Here is a 6,948-nt window from a genome sequence, read left to right as displayed (position 1 = left end):
CCACCTCAAGCCGCACCCCCATCTCCTACCGTCTAACCTCATCCCGCCCCCTTGACCTGTCCGTCCTCCCTGGACTGACCTATCTCCTCCCTACCTCCCCACCTACACTCACCTTTACTGGCTCCATTCCCGCCTCTTTGACCTGTCTGTTTCTTCTCCACTTATCTTCTCCTCTATCCATCTTCTATCCGCCTCCCCCTCTCTCCCTGTTTATTTCAGAACCCCCTTCCCCTCCCCCATTTCTGATGAAGGGTCTCGGCCCGAAACGTCAGCCTTACTGCTCGTATGATGCTGCTTGGCCTGCTGTGTTCATCCAGCTGTACACCCTGTTATCTCAAGTATTCAGCATCAACTGGCTGCCCGTGCGTAGCTCCAGCTGATGCCTGAGAGGGGTTGTCAACTGCACTTCAAAAATACTTCAGTGGCTGCAAAGCATTTTACTCCTGAAAGGGGCTCATTGTTTTCCCTTTTCCCTCACAGGCAGATCCTGGCAGGCTGGAGGAACAAGATCCACTGGACATTGCCCTGTTGTATGTTTTTTACCCCTACCTTCCTCAGCAGGTGTTAAGGTATTGAGAATTTTTCTTCCCATTTTGCAGGCACGCTCATAAAACTAACCCTTACAAAAAAAAGCTGGTCTGGGGCAACCAAACAAATGAATGGAACAAAAACAAAGTTGCTGGAAAAGCTCAGCAGGTCTGGCAGCATCTGTGAAGGAAAAAAAGAGTTAACGTTTCGGGTCCGCTGACCCTTCCTCAGAACCAGACCCAAAACGTTAACTCTGTTTTTTTCCTTCACAGATGCTACCAGACCTGCTGAGCTTTTCCAGCAACTTTGATTTTGTTCCTGAATTACAGCATCCACAGTTCTTTCGGTTTTTAAATAAATGGAACTACATCTACAATTTCCAAACTGTTGACACCAAATTTTCCAGCTAACATTTGACCCAGACTTGGACATGTAAAGTGCCCAGTATTTGTTTCAATTTGTCACTATTCCCAAATTGCTGGCTGCTAAATTATACTTCCAGTAGAAATCGCATTGAGAAGACCACAATCCCTAGTTCACAATCCTGAAGCTCGTTGTTATAGCCCCTAAATATGTGCAATAATGCTTAATTCCAGCCCAACCCTCCAGCATGAGTATAATCCCAACACCAGGATTGGAGATCTTGTGAGAAGAGGCTATTCAGTGTGCCAAACTATTTCACCGTTTTGTTAGATCGTGGCTGCTGTATTCTCACTTATTGACTTGATTTTGATTCATGTCCCTTCACACCTTTGCCTAAGAAATAGATTTTTTTGTCACCCAACATCATCAGTCATTTGTGGGAACAAATTCTTATTTTCACTACTCCTCATATAAAAAAGAGCTCCCCAATGTCATTCCTAATTAGAAACCAAAAGAACTGCGGATGCTGTAAATCAGAAACAAAAACAGAAGTTGCTGGAAAAGCTCAGCAGGTCTGGCAGCATCTGTGAAGAGAAAATCAGTGTTAACATTTTGGGTCTGGTGATCCTTTCTCAGAACATGAAATTCCTAAATGGCTTTGCTGTAGTTTAAATCCCATTCCTTCCCCGACTTGTATTATTTCCCTTCTTTGCATTTAACTTACTGAATGTTTTTCTCTAATTTTAAACATTTCAATTAGATCATTCCAGAATTGTCTAAACTCAAGGAACACATGCCAGGTTGTGCAATCTATCTTCCTAATACCTTGGCTGAAATGGTTAAATTACCTTGGTGTTTCTTCACTACACACTCTGCAAGGCCAATATATTCTCCCTGAGACACAGTGCCCACAGCTCATCAGCGTTCCAGGTGGGATGTTATAAAGGTTGTAAATAACTGAAGCACAATTTCTCCCATTTAATATTCCAGCCCACAGGAGAAAGGCCAACATTAAATGTACTTTTTAAATGACTTTTTTGTATCTATGAATTAGAATTAAGTGATTTTGTACTTGGACATTCAAATCCTTTCGCTCCACATACAAATATATTCTGATTTGAATTTTTTTTCGGTCCAAAGTGACCACTTCTCCACATTAAACTCCAGTTGTCACTGCTTTTCCCAGTCATCTAATCCTTCTCTGTCCTTTTGTAATTTCCTCCTCCTACCAGCATGTCTTACCGTTTCTCTGCAAGTATTAGCTGCAGACATGACATGTGTGGTGAAAAGTCGAGGCTCCAGTGCAGAACTCCAAGGACCAATGGAGATAGGCATCTTCTTGAGTTCTATGCCCAAAGACAGGTCAGAACAGTTCCACAATTCTCCACCATACAGAAAGGATGCAGATCTGGTACAGGAAGTGAATCTCATGCTGCTGGCACCAACCTGATCCACTCATGCTATCCAATCTTCTGAGCCAACTAGCCTTATCAGAGTTGCTATGCATGTTTTCGCTATAAATAAATTTGATGTCGGCCCCAGTATTCCCACATGGCTGTTCAGGAATCTGTTCGGCTCTTACCACCTGCCATTAACACGTTGATTTACAAATTGATACTCAATCTGTTTGACCACATTATGAATGAATCTTTAGACGTCAAGCCCTGAAATGGGACTTCAGACTGAATCTTACGGTTTAGAGACTGGAACACTAACACTCGGTCACAAGATTGCTTTCTGAAGATTTGCAAAAGCATTTGACAAACTGCCACCTACTAAGAGTTGTTAGCAACATTTAAACCCATGGCATTACAGAGGCTGTGGCACAAAAAATTAGATTGGTAGATTTGAAATAGAGCGTTAAATCATTCGCGTATGTTCAGCATAGCTCTGTTACAGACTGCTAATCCTTAAAACATAGCAAAAAATCTGATCTAAAGAAAAATCTCATAGCATTATCAGAACTTCTAGGAGAATATAGCAAACTGTTCTCAGAACTGATATAATCAATCACTTTGGCGTTGATTTTAAATCTCTTCACCGAGCTGTGCAGGAGATTGAAAATCAACCGAGTACACTCAAATGACCTGAGGGCACATTGTTCCCACACTGCAAGATTTTATCTTAACTGAAGCTGACATTCACTGAGACTCACACCAATCTAAAGGTTTTAGACCAATTGGGTAATCAGCATCATGATTCCATATTAACTCTCAAATTTAGGAGACCTGAATAATGTCAACCCATGGCTGTACCATGACAGGAGTTTGTGAATGCCTATGAATCAATCCTGCCCCAACCATTCTTTTTAAGTGCCATTACTGTGTTGTTAAAACTGATCTGGCATCCAAGCTGAGCCATATTTTTTGAAGGATGAGAGAGAAGAAAATCAAACCTGGTTTGTATTACAGATTGTGTGGCTTAACTGTGATGTTCTTCGTGTCCACATTTACACATGAAAGCTAAGCAATGGATGCATATCAGCCAGATTAATCTGCCTCAAAACATCATCCTTGATCAAATTTACAACTGTACATCCGGTAGGATAACAGTAGAATGTGGTGCAATCAGGGCACCTGTGTTCTGATGTTTATTTTATTCAGAATAAAAAATAGTTGAAAACATGAAAAAGTGATGATTCTGTGATATGAAACAAGAGAAGTGGAAAAGTGACTTTCAGCTTTAAAGATGCATTTTGTTTGTTAACATTTTAGATATTTCTAAACAGCCATCTCAAATATTCAACTATCTTGAGCAAAACAAGATGTGATGCCAGATTGATGTCAAAATTCACACTTCGACTAATTGTATAAAATTCCTGCCTTGGCCAACTTTACCATTTACATGAGTTAATAAAGTGAAGCAACAAGGATAAAAAGATGAAGCTATGTTGCACCTCTTCACTCCTTGCATTGTTAGCCAATGAGTTAGAGGTTGCCAAAGTTTGGATTATGATTCTCCATTGGGGTGGCAGGGCAGGCAAGACTTTGAGTTTCAAGTAGCAAGACAGTAATAATGGCCTTGCAGCTCTGACTGTGTTTTGCAAAACCCTTTTTGATATTTGTACTTTTTCTGTAGGTGGGATTGTTTAATTTTCCACTTTGAATCCAATTGATGCTGTAACCACAGCCTGTAAAAAAGCTTCCCATCCAACTCTGCACAATGATTTCCCACCTGCCCCTCCATCGCATCCTCACTGAACACTCCACCCTTTACACCCCCAACCACTATCACTAGCACCATTTGCCCTATATTAACTCTAGGGTAACAGTAGGTTTGTGGTATTAAAATGGGATGTGACATTGGGAATAAAAGTTTGGAAAGAACTGCTATAAGTCAACACTGTTCCAAGCTAAAATAGGCTAAGCACCTTTTCTCATTTATTTTAAAAGAAGAAAATAAAATGAAACAAAATCTGTGGAATGGCTTATATTTCTTGCAAAGAATGGAGCATTATTAGGACACCAAAGAAAATACAACTCAGTTATTACTAATGACTCCTCTTGGTTATTATGGAAAAATGCAAGAGCACTTCATAATTCAAGAAGTGATATTTCAATGCAGAGATCCTCAGATTTAATAGCGTTGTAAGAGATGAAATTTCCTTTATATAAAGAACAGGAGAATGCCTCGTTGTCATAATTATTTTCAGTCGATGCAATAACCTAGGAATATGCAGAAGGAAAGACCTTTATGTTCCAACTGATCATTACCATTGCTTATAAAATGTTATTTCTCAGCATGAATGTGAGACGTGAGGTTCCAGAAAAGTTCAGGTCATTAATTCTGGAGAAAAGTTTGCATTCATTTGGGATTCATCAAAAAAAGAAATTTTACCACTGAGTTCAGTAATGTTTTACAGTCAGAAAGAATTAGGCAGAAGCACCACTTGATGAAGAACAATCACTTTAAACATCTGCGATCCAGATCTGTTTGTCAATAAAGTACATTTTGTTTGGTGGATACATTGTCCTGAAGTTCTTATGTTTTGTCTGGTAATTTCAAGCTTCGTCCGGTGATTACATCTCCAACTATACAGACAGGCACTTCTCAATCACAGCAAAACATTTGAAAAAATGAAGCTCACTGGTATCGAACAGTTTAAGATTCTGGGTACCAAAATGAAGACATTCTTTTAAATTACTTGAGATTCAACTGAACCCTCAACACAAATCATAATTGTAGACCAATTGGTAACAGCTTGTAATTTCTGCATTTTCTTGCTGTTATTTTGATGGTCCTTTCACATTTATGGACTTCTTCCCACTGCCCATTCCCATGAAGAGGTGAGGTGGAGTCAAGCAGGCAGATGCATCACAGATACCAGGAAAGCCTCTGAGTCCAGGTATGCCAGGAGGTCCTGGTTCTCCGGGCAGGCCATGTTCACCACGGGCACCATCCCGCCCATCCTTACCAATTCCGGGCAAGCCAGCAACACCTATAACCAGAGAAAAAAGTGATGTGAGACTTTTAACAGTACAGAGAGTTGCTAGCATTTGGTTTTAGTTGCCATCTTGCATGACAACGAATACAGATGAGACTGGAATACAAAAATTCATTTTCTTTCTCCATATCATTAAATCATTGTGAATAGTCGAGGGATATAGTGTGAGGCACCACCAAAACTGAGGTTTGATCAGCACCGAGGACATCTGATCAAACACTTCGTTCAACAACAGCAGTCACCACAGAGAAATGTGTGTCATTTTTAAAAGAAATATATGGAGAATGCTGAAGCAAATTCCTCTTTTATGATCATTTAAGAATATTTACCAGTTCCAAATTAAAATCCGTGCATGCTGTCACCATATCACTATGTTTTGACTACTCTAGAATTTCCATCAACAAGATTCAACCTTTATGGCATTCCTTACATCCATGTCCAGTCCTATCCCCCATCAAAGCCATACATTCTCTGAGGGAGAAACACACTTCCAGTTATGGAGGGTAAAAAATAAGTTAACAAGGATAGTGAATTTAGGAACATACGAACAGAGGCCATTCAGCCCCTCGAGACTGTTCCATCATTGATATCATGGCTGATCCATGGACTAACTCTATATACCTGCTTTGGCCCATATCCCCTTAAAGCTTTGCTTATAAAAAAATTATCCACTTCAAATTTAAAATTCACAACTGATCCAGCATCCACTGCCATCTATGCAAGAGAGTTCTAAACATCTACCACCCTTTGTGTATGGAAGTGCTTCATAATATCTCTCCTGAATGGTCTGGCTGTAATCCTCAAACTATGCTAGTGAGATGGGATTATGAGGAGTTTAGACTCCTGTGATCTCCTGGAAATTCGCACTCGCTTGTGCAAATCAGAGAGAGGAGGATAGCACAGCTTTTTTTTAACTCAAGCACTTTCCATTTTATCACATCTGCTCTGGGCCTTTCCCAGGCGAATGCGCAGCATGTAAATTAGAAACAACATTGCAGTTGTATCACTTATTAAGATGATGATGGCTTCAGCATTTACATCAATTCATAGAAATCAAGAGAAGGAGTTCCACTGACTCTCCCTACACTCCCTCACTTGGTGCAACCTGTTGAGATCAGGTGTAAATTTCCTATTGCCACACTGGTTTAGATTGCTTATCAGTGCAGACTGAGGGTGGAGACAGTCCTTCCTCCATGAAACCACTCCCCCAAAACCCCAACCTTGTCCAGATACTGGACACCTACAGCCAAAAATACATTGTGCCCATCCAGACATTAAATACGTGCCTAGGCATATGTAACAAGAAACCAACAGGAGCACAAACATATCAGCAGCACTGTGAGGTTGTGTTGTATGATTGGCCTCCAATATCCAGACCCAAGGCAAAAGATTTTGAACAACTTCCAGGTAGTGGTCTGGAGCATTGAATATAGCAGAGGCACCCGTGTGCACAAAAGTAACAAAACAGTTTCAAACTAGTGGGTGAATAGCAGGCAGGAGTTTTACATGCAGCAGAAGAGAGTGACTGACCAAAATGAATACAGCTTCCTTTTAAAGGAACTGTTCCCCTATTTGATTTTCCCAATTTGCGAGCCATATTTTTGTTTTTAATG

Source organism: Rhincodon typus, chromosome 4 (assembly GCF_021869965.1).
Source record: "Rhincodon typus isolate 14 chromosome 4, sRhiTyp1.1, whole genome shotgun sequence".
Classification (NCBI taxonomy): domain Eukaryota; kingdom Metazoa; phylum Chordata; class Chondrichthyes; order Orectolobiformes; family Rhincodontidae; genus Rhincodon; species Rhincodon typus.
The sequence above is the reverse complement of the archived record's forward strand: the minus strand, read 5'-3'. Positions refer to the sequence as shown.